Source organism: Chanodichthys erythropterus, chromosome 8 (assembly GCF_024489055.1).
Source record: "Chanodichthys erythropterus isolate Z2021 chromosome 8, ASM2448905v1, whole genome shotgun sequence".
NCBI classification, from domain to species: Eukaryota; Metazoa; Chordata; class Actinopteri; order Cypriniformes; family Xenocyprididae; genus Chanodichthys; species Chanodichthys erythropterus.
The window spans coordinates 39,567,123-39,580,235 of NC_090228.1; the positions used below are offsets into that span (position 1 = coordinate 39,567,123).

The window sequence follows — 13,113 nt, forward strand, 5'->3', positions numbered from 1 at the left end:
AATAGTGGAGAGTGACAGGAAAGTGGGGGATGGGATGGCACATGACTACCAGTCAGAATCAAACCTGTTTTCCCATGAGCAAACACGCAAGCACCTGCACTACTGCTCCAACTGGTTTAGAGGATTAAATCAGTTTATCAGTCTGTTCATCAGTCAGTGCTGGGGAGGGAACAGAGATGTAGAGATATTCACCTGTACACCTGTTTACACTACTGATAAATGTACACATTAATGTGTTCACTGTTATAAATGATTAAATGAATGGATATTTACCATAAATCTGTATGTTCTGACCAGCCACTTTAACAAACAAGATGAATCAAAGTCTGAATCCAGCTTTAAAGGACAGAAGCGGTTGGACTCCATTTTTAAGGTAGGAGTTTTCATATGTGTAACTGATCATGACTGCATTGCGATGATGAATGAGGCGTTCACATGAACAGCCCACACAGACGCACTTCACACATATTTCCATACAGTGCATAACAAATTTGTCAGATCATCTGTCAAAATGAAGAGAAAACAAATATTTTAGCAATATGTCAAAAAAAAAGAAAAGAAAAAGAAGTTCACAACATTTCACCATTTTGGACTAGAGTGAGGAAATTTAAATTGAACTCACATTTTTATAGCCAAATTTGACCTGGCACGTTCAGCTTCTCTCAGAAGTCACAAATTAATCAAGCATAACATTAAACCTTTCAAACGTATTTTTCTATTAAGACTGCAAGTCAGTAGTGGATGAAGAACACAAATCAAGTACTTGAGTAAAAGTACAGATACGTATAATAAAATATTAAAAGTATGAAGTACCTTTTTGATTTTACTTGAGGGTAAGTACAAAAGTATTTGATTTTTTTTATGTAAAAGTACTGATTGATGAGTGTTTATTTTGTCAGTAAGTCAAGATATGTTTATGTTGTTTCTATGGACTACATTGACAAGAGTGATATAGAAGTATTGACTATGAAGCTTGTACATTGACTTGATGTACCTGAGAAAAAACGGATTTTATCCAAATCTTCAGGAGCATATGTACCAATACTAAAACCTATTCAGCCCATTTGTGGTCCTAGTCATTAATCCAGATCTGGGCCACTACAGGGCCATCATTCTTTGTGGTATGTGGGCTGAGGGAAATGTGGGATTTAAAGGTCCTCTAAGCGATATCACGCATTTTTAGGCCAAAACATTTTGTCACATTCAGCAAACATCTCCTCACTATCCGCTAGCTGCCTGTCCCCTGAACACACTGTAAAAAAACGCGGTCTCTGTAGTCGCCACAAGCTCCGAAAACGGCAATAAAAATCAAACTGGTGCAGCCTGGACCACTTAACATAATAAACATGCTCCAGCCAATAACTGACAAGAATGATTTTAAAGGTGCGTTCATGACTGTTTCGGGAAGCACGGAGGGGAGGGGGAGGAGGAGGAGGAGGAGGGAGGGTCTAGCTAGCCTCTGTTTTGTTTGACAACACTTCGAACGTCAACAGGAAGTTACTCCGCCCAGGATCACTTAGAGCACCTTTAAAAGTGAACTGTTGAATGTGAATATTTATGACCTGTAGGGGGCAGTCTAATGCAGTTCAACTTAGCTTAAAAAGCAGCAAAGATGAGCCTGTTGTTTGTGCATGTGGACTGGTGATGGGCAAATGAAGCCTCATGAAGCACTGAGGCTTTTCTCTCATTGTTTCGGGAAAAGATTCAACGCTTCGAGTGTCGAAAACAGCAGCATCTGGTGTGAAGTACAAAAATAAAGCAGCCAAAACCCTGTGAAACAAGCTTCATCAGACGAAGCAGCCTCAATAAAAGAAGCGTACAAAGCATACTCAAATAAAAACCTAATAGTGCGCGCGTGTTGAATTTATCTCAGTGATAAATTAATGTACCCATTAACCTGTTTAATCCCAAATTGTTCCCAGAGATGACATATATGAATTTGTATGGCATTTGTAAGGATATTAAACAATCAATGTCAATTATATAAAAAAAATATTGAAAAGTCCATGAAAAAATGGGTTTTATGTCCGGTCACAAAAGTGAACACAGGGAGTCTAGATGATGTTGTCAATGCATTAACAAAATGACAAACCTCCAGTAATTATTTCAAAGATTGGGTTAAATAGATGAAATTAGTGTTTTATTCCATTAACAAAGTAGTAAACATTGTCTGGCTCAGTTTCAAAAAGGACAAAATAGCATTCATATGCAGCAGAACGGCACAAATAATCTATAAAATTATGACAAAATTACATAAATTGTAGGAAATTGGAAGATAGTTATTAAAAACGTCATTATAAACTGAAATAAATAAGTACATATAGATAGATAGATAGATAGATAAACCAAGGATCACGGTCAGTCTGAAAGACAGATTATATGAATAACATATAGGGGCATATAGACTTCCTGTGTTATAACACCGGTCACAATTATGACAGTCTTCCTTTATCTGCAGTCTGACAACAGAATAAACCATGTATTAATATGATTTAAGTATGTATATATAGATAACCCTTTCTTGATGTGTGCAAAAATTGAGCCATAAAAAAATTTACTTACAAAACTTAACTGTCATTTCTGAGCTTTAACGTCATCATTGTGTTAAGATGGCAGTACCAGGAAATAAATGTGTGGTCACATGACCAAACTACCCAATAATGTTAGACCTGCCCAGAACTCATGCAGACATCTTAAATTTGCTTTATAAATGAACATGTGCTTCATAACATCATAAATGAACATGTGCTTCATAATAAGAGTTGCTTATTAATACCACACCAAAATATGTGAGGAAAATTTGTGAATAAATGGTAACTTAAAGGATTAGTTCATTTTCAAATAGTCTTTTCCTGATAATTTACTCACCATAATGTCATCTAAGATGTCCATGTCTTTCTTTCTTCAGTCGAAAAGAAATTAAGGTTTTTGATGAAAACATTCCAGGATTTTTCTCCTTATTGTGGACTTCAATGGCCTCCAAACGGTTGAAGGTCAAAATTACAGTTTCAGTGCAGCTTCAAAGGGCTTTAAACGATACCAGACGAGGAATAAGGGTCTTATCTAGAGAAACGATCAGTCAACTGTTTATGCTTTATAAACACAAATGATTGCCTTGCACGTTTTTTCACTTTCCGTTTTCTGTCTTATTGGGGTGGCAAAGTTCCAATTTACTTTTATCTGACTCCATTTTATCAAGACCTCAAACTTAGTTTAGAATGCCAATTGATTATTAGTCATTTGTATAATAGTTTAGCTACACATTTGATTATTTAAATTACTGAAATTGCACCCGTTCTTCCGGATTCCTATAACACTTTGAGTCTTGCACTTTCGGGGTATACAATCACTAACAAACTCGTCAGTCTTGGTCATTAGACAGAGGTGATGGCTAATATTCTGCAAATTCTAGTTCCCGTAGCTCTAAACACACTGAATTAAAGTGTTAGTTCATCCAAAAATGAAAATTCTGTCATTAATTACTCACCCTCACGCTGTTCCACACCCATAAGACCTTCGTTAGAAAAACACAAATTAAGATATTTTTGATAAAATCCGAGAGGTATATGACCCGTCCATAGACAGCAATTTAACCGACACTTTAAAGGTTCAGGAAGGTACTAGAGACATTGTTAAAACAGTCGATGAGAATGCAGCAGTTCAACCTTAATTTTATGAAGCAACAAGAATGCTTTTTGTGTGCCAAAAAAAAAAAAGAATTTAAAAAATATCTTCTCTTCTGTGTCATTCTCATATGTTGTATACGTCCAGAATTTCCAGGTTCTATGTCAGAATTCAGACACATTATTGGCCGGCTCCTGCGTCAGCATTACACACATGCATCGTGCTGCTCACGTTATTAGTTGTGGCCAATACTGAGCCAGCATTTGGACAAACACAGAAGCCTTCACTGTGCTTACTGCGTCACCTGCGTAAGGATAATGAGAGGGAAGAGAAGAGTTTGTTGAATAAAGTCCTTATTTTTTCTTTTTGCGCACAAAAAGTATTCTCTGTGCTTCTTAAAATTAAGGTTGAACTACTGCAGTCACGTCAACTGTTTTAACTGTCTTTAATACCATTCTGGATTGTACTCTTTTGTACTCAAGAACGTAGAAAAATTTAAAAATGTACTCAAGTACTGTAACAAAGGTATTTGTGATTAGTGACTTTCCACCTCTGACCACAAAGCATTGTGGTACTTTCCTCAGTGATTTGCAAATTCCTATGTAAATGCATCTGTGGTCTACATCTTTCTGTTGGTTTTCTGTATGGTCTATTTAACTGTCATGTTGACATTAATATTCTAGTTCAGGGCTACACAACTGGTGGCCCACAGGGCCAAATCCAGCCTGCCAATCATCTTCATCCAGCCTGATTTTGCATCCCAATCTCCCTCCTCCTCATTTCCTGGCGATGCAGCTAAATTTGGTCAGATACAATGCTGCAGTGGTGCCTGCAGCTGTACGGCTGTATACGCACTGTGCGTACCATGCACACCCTTCCGACTGACCTGAGAAACATTTTCCGTGCAAATATTTCAGCAGTTATTATGTGTGTCCCGTATTTCTGTCGACTGAACTAGCAATTCAATAATTCGTCAATTATTCATTCTTTTGGCTCAATTCTTCCTTTTCCGTGAATTGACCAAATGCAGTTGCAAAACGATCACAAAATCACCACCCATACAAACATTTACCATGAATGAACTGTAGTAATTTAACATTGTTTGTGGAAATGTGGAATACTATGTTATAGCCATTTACAGTATATTGCAATATATTTGTTCGGGGGAATATATAATTCATTTTTTTGTGAAGATGGTTATAGTTTTTACTTGTGTTTAGATGTTTTATATATATATATATTTATATATATATATATATATATATATATATATATATATATATATATATATATATATATAGTAAGAAATTGTAGTCTTCCTCGACCCAGATTCCACTCCAAAGTATATTTTAGAATAAGCTCATCCCCAAAATGGCTTAATTATCATAGAGAAGAAGAAAGTCAACTGGTATATTGTTTATGTACCATTTGGTTGATCAAATCCTGAGCAAATGGTAATTAATTGTAGAATGGGTATGGGTGTGGGACACAGAGAACCATCTCAGACAATGAGGCGTCACAACTTCATCAACATACAGACCACAGCTGGTAAAACATGAGAAACTACATTTACATGAAGAGTGGTGAACTGTAACAGGATAAAAGGTTTGAGATTTGGATGTTCTGGGTTCATTCCGACTCTGATGAACCCAAGGTGATACGTGTACATTGTCACTGCTACGCTGCAATAAACTTCTTCATCGAGATCTTCAACGTCCTCATCATTTTTTCTTACAATATATATATATATATGACAGTGGTAGTTGTGAGTAGCCATGTATGGTTTTAACTTTGGTTACCAAATCTCACTGTCAGAATATGTTCATTTAAGCATATATAAATTAAAATAATTTATTTAACAATAATAAACTTTTAATTACATAATAACTTTTTAATTACATAAAAAAGGGTCTTTTTGATTTGATAATCCAGCCTTCGAATGAAACTACTTGAATAGCCCTGTCCTAGTGTTTGGGTTAGACTCGTCCTTTGTGTCTCCATCCTGACAGCATGTTACGTTTGTAGGATTTGAGGGCAAACCAGACAAATGAATCTTCCAAATGATTCATTCAAACATAATTCTACACCAAAATTCAACACTCCAGACTCCAAATCAACAATCTAGGACCATAAATTAATTGGGCTCCAGCCGTCTGAGCTTTTCTGTTGAACACTACATTATTAACAATGTATATTTTTGTAGACAAAAGTCTCCAAAAATGAACCATGTAAGTATAATTTGTTTCAAATCCATCAGATGCACTAAAAACATGCTAATGTAGTTTAATCCATCCCACAACAGTGTAAAGTCTTCAGTTATGTAATACTGGTGTTCAGTAAAGGAGCTAATTGATTTTTATTTTTAAGTATTTGCAGTTTTAATAATTTTGGCACTTTTTCATAACTCTTGTGCACTGGTCTTTGTTTACTTATTTTGTGACTAAATGGAGGTTTGCTGTTTTAATATTTACTGTGATTGAACACTTTAGGACCTTGAACACAGAGTCATCTCCCTGATTACGAAAGAGCTGAAGAGGTTCAAGAAATTACTGAGCCCAGATTACACGGCATGCTCTGAGAGAGAGGAAGACGAGGATGATGATGGTCAGAGTGGAGTCAGAGAGGGGCTTCTAAAGATCACACTGCATGTCTTGGGACAGATGAATCAAACCGATCTCGTTAACACACTACAGATTAGTAAGATCTCTAAAACATGTGACCATTACATTATTTTAACTTTAGGAAAGTTAAAGTAATGTAATACAAAAGCAAAGGATTCTTAATGCTTTTAACTATACATACATTAATGTACATTATCCTCATGTGCAATTTATGTTTTACATATTTATTAAATGATTATTTGTGAAAAATGACCTATTTTTGTCTATTGTTCATCAGAACTTGCCCCGTTGAACTTGAGAAAACACAAAACTATATTAAAGGAGAAATGTCAGAGAATTAATGAAGCAATATCAAATCAAGGAAGCTTAACGCTGCTGAATGAGATCTACACAGAGCTCTACATCATTGAGGGAGGGAGTGGAGAGGTCAATAATGAGCATGAGATTAGACAGATTGAGACAGCATCCAGGAGAGCAGTGACACAGGAAAAACCAATCAAATGCAATGACATCTTTATGGCCTTACCTGGACAAGACAAACCCATCAGAACTGTGCTGACAAAGGGAGTTGCAGGAATTGGAAAAACGGTCTCTGTGCAGAAGTTCATTCTGGACTGGACTGAAGGAAAAGCAAATCAAGATATCAACTACATATTTCCACTTCCTTTCAAAGAGCTGAATTTCATGAAAGAGAAAACTATCAGTCTCATCGATTTTCTTAATTTTTTTTCAAATGTGGAAGAACTGAGAGCAACAGACTTGAATAATTACAAAGTTCTGTTTATCTTTGATGGTCTGGACGAGAGTCGACTTCCTCTAGATTTCCAGAACAATGGTAGTTTGTGGGATATAACAGAATCAGCCTCAGTAGATGTGCTGCTGACTAATGTCATCAAGGGGAATCTGTTGCCGTCTGCTCTGCTCTGGATAACCTCTCGACCAGCAGCAGCCAATCAGATTCCTCCTGAGTGTGTTGACCGGTTCACAGAGGTACGAGGCTTCAATGACCCTCAGAAGGATGAGTATTTCAGGAAGAGAATAAATGACAAGAGACTTGCCAATAAAATCATCCAACACATCAAATCAACAAGAAGCCTGTACATCATGTGTCACATACCAGTCTTCTGTAGGATTACAGCCACTGTTCTAGAGAGAATGTTTAGTGAAGCAGAGAGTGCAAAAGTCCCCAAGACTCTCACTCAAATGTTCATACACTTTTTGGTCTTTCAGACCAAACTGAAGACCCAGTAGTTTGATGGGAAATATGAGGTAGATTTTAAGCAGGCTAGAAAGACTATTATGTCACTGGGAAAGCTGGCTTTTCAACAGCTGGAAAAAGGGAATCTGATCTTTTATGAGGTTGACTTAAAAGAGTGTGGCATTGATGTCAGAGAAGCATCAGTGTACTCAGGAGTTTGTACCCAAATTTTCACAGAGGAATCTAGCCTGCACCTGGGGAAAGCATTCAGTTTTTTACATCTGAGCATTCAAGAGTTTCTTGCTGCTTTATTCAGGTTTCTAACATTGGTTGAAGAAGACAAGTCTACTATGACTGATTCACTGAAGAGTGAAGTGGACAAGGCCATACAGAGTGAGAATGGACATTTAGACCTTTTTCTCCAATTCCTTCTTGGTCTCTCATTGACGTCCAATCAGACTATCTTTCAAGACCTGCTGACACAGAAAAAAGGCAACTCTGACAGCAAACAAATAATAAAGTATATTAAGGAGAAGATCTGGGCGATTTACTCTCCAGAGAAATCCATCAATCTGTTCCACTGTCTGACTGAAATGAATGATCATACTCTAGTGAAGGAAGTCCAAGAATGCCTGAGTAGAACAGATGCTAATTGTATCTCTAGTGTCGGTCTTTATCAAAAGCAATATTCAGCTCTGGTGTTTATGCTTCTGAACTCAGAAGAGCAGCTGGAGAACTTTAAATTGAAGAAATACAGTACATCAAATCATGGTCTTCTTTGGTTGCTGCCAGTGGTCAAAGCATCTAAAAAAGCTGAGTAAGTAAATAAGATGTATATGTACTGTATATGCATAGGAAAATATGCATATCATACCAAAATAAGAAATGTCTAAATTTCATTGCATTAGATAAAATATTAAACAATGTTTTTTTCATTGATCATCATTGATATATATATATATATATATATATTATTTGCATTAATTATATTGAAACATAAACATATAACCAACTAAAGTGTTTGATGACTGAGCTCGTTTCTGAGGCCACAACATGCCAAACAGTGGTTGGATTCCCGACACGGCTATATATATATATATATATATAGCCGTGTCAGGAATCCAACCACTGTATATATATATATATATATAATATTAGTGTAGATAGAACAGAGTGTAGACAAATAATGTTTTTTATTTCTGGTCAAAACCTCCCGAAATGATCTGAAAACATGTATTGTCTGGGCAATTGTATGAAAAAAAAGGGCTGCTCTCCCTAATGTAGGCTATTGTATTACTGTATTTTAGCCTTAGTGCTATAAGGACATAGCATAGACTTGGTAAGTCATTACAGGTGATGTGTGCAGCGATCTGAGCTTACGTTGTAATGCATTTTGTAAGTCACAGAGAAAAAATAACAAATGACCATTCACTGCTGTCTTAAAAGGCATAAAAATAAGTGACTGATGAACTGGGAGATGGCTTCAGTGGCCTATCTAGTTATCTACATATAAAAATTTCTTTGATGTAAAAAACATTATTACCATGGCAATAAAACCGTGGCATCAGTAGGGCCTGTTTCCTGTGTTCATTGTGTTCAGATCGACTTGACAGTTGAGTAATGTGTAGCTTGTGAACTGGGTGTGTGATGTTCAGTTTTTTGTGTAGCCACTTAGTTTATTTCTGGAAGAACATATTACAATCACAGCAAGAGTCTGAATGTCGTGGGAATGTTGCTAATCAGGGATCATGGCTAGCCTAGAAACACAGGTTACAAGCACACACACAATCACAACAATCAAGGAAGAATCAGGTGAAAGAAAAACGGGTTTTAGAAGTAAATGGAAGTAAAATAATGACAAAGTTTTTGAAACAAAACAGCCTGTTGAATTGCACTAATTAAAATGTATGCATTGCATTAATGCATTGTATTTTAGCTTGCATTTATATGGGCTGAAATTCAACATGGTTGTATATTTATGTTAATACTTAATTTCACACTCGTTATTTTAAAATTCAATAGTCCATATATATCCATATATATATATATATATATATATATCAGTGGTGAGCGGTGACTTTTTTAACCGGGTATGCTGGGTGGTGCGTCATGTAAAAAATGTAGCCATTGCAGTTATAATGCTATACGCTGAGTGGGTTTACAGCTAATAAACGTTCTCTCTAGACCAGGGGTGTCAAACATATGGCCTGCAAAGCTGTCCAATCTGGGGTGATTTGAACTTAAAAAAAAAAGAAAAGAAAAAAGAGATGCAGTAGCCCATTGGCCATAAATCCAAACGTTTTTAGATTTGTTTTGGTCAATCTTTATTCCGGGCTTGCAAACAAACTGCTTTGTAATAATTTCCCAAAATTTAATTTATGGAAATATTTATGAAGTCTGTAAACAGGATGTTAACACAGATACACGCTGAATAAGGAAACAAAGAGGAGAACACATGCGCCAGCAGAGAAAATACTGCACAATGCACAAGTTCACTGTTCGCAAAATATAGAAAGAATAATATAAATATTGAATTAGGGTTGATATGAATGTATCTCTGAAGGGGACTGTCTTCAGAAAAGTTTTGATGGCATTTCCTCTTATCTCCGTATAAAGTAGTAGCCAAGCAGCACTGCTTTTTGTATAGCAGTAACCAAGGAAACGCTATATCGCTGCTGTTCCATAAGCGCCACCTACTGTCAGAGATTGAATTTGCATTTTCATTCAGTCTGTCTGCTGATTGTGCAGATGTCTTATGAAGCATAATTTCACAAAGCTAAAATCAGGCCATGCTGTTTTTGCTGTTAATCTTGAAATTATACAATAATTTAAATTAAAAACAACTGCTTATGTGCATAAGATCTTTGTTGGGATTGTGATAAAAATGCTGAGTTTGCCCCTAATATCAAAGGGCTACACATTTTTGTTTAAGGCCAATTTGGCCTGTGAAAACATTAACAACAAATACATTTGCTTTAAAAAAAATCATTAAACAGTACCAGAATCGGCCAATTTGCTTAAAAAAAATGGTGCTAATAAAAATATTAAATAAAGCATTATTTAAATAAATCGAATGGTTTTTTTGCTGTAAAAACAAATGCAGTTTTAAAGAGCAGTGTACAAGTTCTCTCGCAAATTAATTTGTTGTTTATATGGTTAATATTAGGCTAATGCAACTATAAGCACACTAAGGTTAAAAAGAAAAAAATGGTAATTCTGCCACACATTGTTAATTTTTAATCCGGCCATCAACCTAAAATGAGTTTAACACCCCTGCTCTAGACCATGTTAGTTTACTCAGTTGCTTATGACACATAGCAACACAGCGAAAAGTACTTCTATGTTTTATTGAGAGTGGCCTATTTACCTGTGGAGACGTGCCTTCACAAGCACCTGTAAGAGCTTTTGTGATGTTTGAGTCGACGGAGGCGCGACATGCAAAAGGTGCGTTTGCAAAATATGCTGTATTTTTGTAATCCGCTAGGTGCCGCTAGTGTCACACAAACAACATCGCCTTTAATCATATCAGTTTAGGACACTAAATCAGACACGACAAATAAAAAACACCATGGCGTCAATTTAAATGTATGCCAGAAGTACTTTTTAAATTAATAATTAAAAATAAGTAGGCATATAATATAATTAGTATTAGCAGTATATTATAAATAAAAACTAATTATAATAAAATAGGTAGGCTATAAAAATACAAATATCAGTATTCTTTAAAAAATAAGATGAAATTATGCAAACTGATGACTTTAACAAACGCACAGACTATTGATTAACATCCTCTGATAGTTACAGTAGGACTGTCTTAAATAATTTATTTTGTTTTCAGTTTTCATACAGAAATTAGGCCAATTTCCTTGTGGAGAAAATTAAATATATATGAAAATAGTGTAAGTTATGATTTTTCCCCATTTGGCTAAGTCTAGTTAGTTTTGTATTAAATAAAATGTGATTTTCGGTGATCGAGATCTGGCAGCAGCTCGTTTTTCCTCTTGGGCGAGCGGTCCGCTCATAGCTTATCCTGCCCATGTAAACTCGCATAGACCAGCAAACCAATGAGAACACGGGACATTGATGACGCTCCATAACAAAAGCGCGAAGGCGCAAAAGCTGCTGTAGATTAGCTTACCCGGAAGTCTCTGTAACTGGCAGATTTAAAGAAAATTACCGTAGTTTGGCAAATAAATAAATTACGGACAGTTAAATACGCATTACCAATCATGTAGGCTTTATGGTACACATCAAACAAGGGATTCAATAGTAATTTATAATGTTAATATTAATTGCCGAGTCCACGAATGGCTTGGGTATGCAGAGCATTCACAGCTTATATGGACCGCACGCCACTGATATTATATATATATATATATTTCAATTCAAAAATATTTGGTCTGTTTAAAAATACAACCTATAATATTTTGCAGGCAATTTTCTGTCCATTTTATTTCGCTTTACAAACTCCTTTCTACAAATTCAGTGGTTTAAATTCGACAGAAAATTCAACATTTCACATCCACGAACTGCAGGAATAGCAGTAGATTGCCGATGCAAGTTTTAGAATTTATAACAGATAGTCTGTAAAGGAAATAGATTTTTTACATTTACATTTATTCATTTGGCAGACGCTTTTATCCAAAGCAACTTACAAGTGAGGAATACAACAAGCAAGTCGTCATGACGAGGCAAATAGACACAAGAAGTGCTCAATACAAGTTTTAGGTAGTGCTCAAAGTATCATAAGCTACAACAGAGAGGGATAAAAGGAAGTGAAAGGACAGGCATAGGAATTTTTTTTTTAGGATGAGGATAAGTGCTCATGAAAGAGATGAGTTTTCAGTCTTTTGAATATTGCCAGGGATTCTGCATTCCGGATGAAGGCAGGAGGATCATTCCACCAGCAAGGGACAGTGAACAAGAATGTCCTGGAGAGTGATTTCGTGCCTCTTTGTGATGGTACCACAAGCCTTTGCTCATTTGATGAGCATAGGCTTCTGTGAGTGGAAGTAGGAGGGTGCTGAGCCTGTGATAGATCTGTAAGCAAGAGCCAACCCCTTGAATTTGATGCGAGCAGCAAGTGGGTGCCAGTGCAGAAAGATGAAGAGAGGCGTGACGTGGGTTCTTTTGGGCTCGTTAAAGACGAGACATGCTGCAGCGTTCTGAACCATTTGTAGAGGCTTGTTTGTGCTTGATGGCAGTCCAGCCAGAAGAGCATTGCAGTATCAAGCCTAGAAATGACCAGGGCCTGGATCAGAAGTTGTGTTGCATGTTCTGTTAGAAAGGGCCTGATTTTCCTGATGTTGTATAGTGCAAATCTGCATGACCGAGCTGTCTTTGTAATGTGGTCTTTGAAGGTCAGTTGGTCATCAAGGATTACTCCAATATTTCTGGCCGAATTTGATGGTGTAATTGAGGATGTACCTAGCTGCATGCTGAAATCATGCTTTAGAGTCGGATTGGCAGGGAAGACGAGAAGCTCAGTCTTTGCCAGGTTAAGCTGTAGATGATGTTCTTTCATCCATGCTGAAATTTCCAGCTTGAGATTCGTGCAGCTACTGTGGGATCATCTGGTTGGAATGAAAGGAAGAGTTGTGTGTCATTAGCCTAGCAATGGTAGGAGAAACCATGTTCCTGAATGATGGGACCAAGTGATGTAGTGTAAAT

At 36.4% G+C, this 13,113-nt stretch overlaps 1 pseudogene; it reads left to right on the plus strand.

Annotated features, from left to right (window-relative positions):
- The window catches only part of LOC137025238 (NLR family CARD domain-containing protein 3-like), a 47,229-nt pseudogene that overhangs the window by 14,018 nt on the left and 20,098 nt on the right, over positions 1–13,113 (plus strand).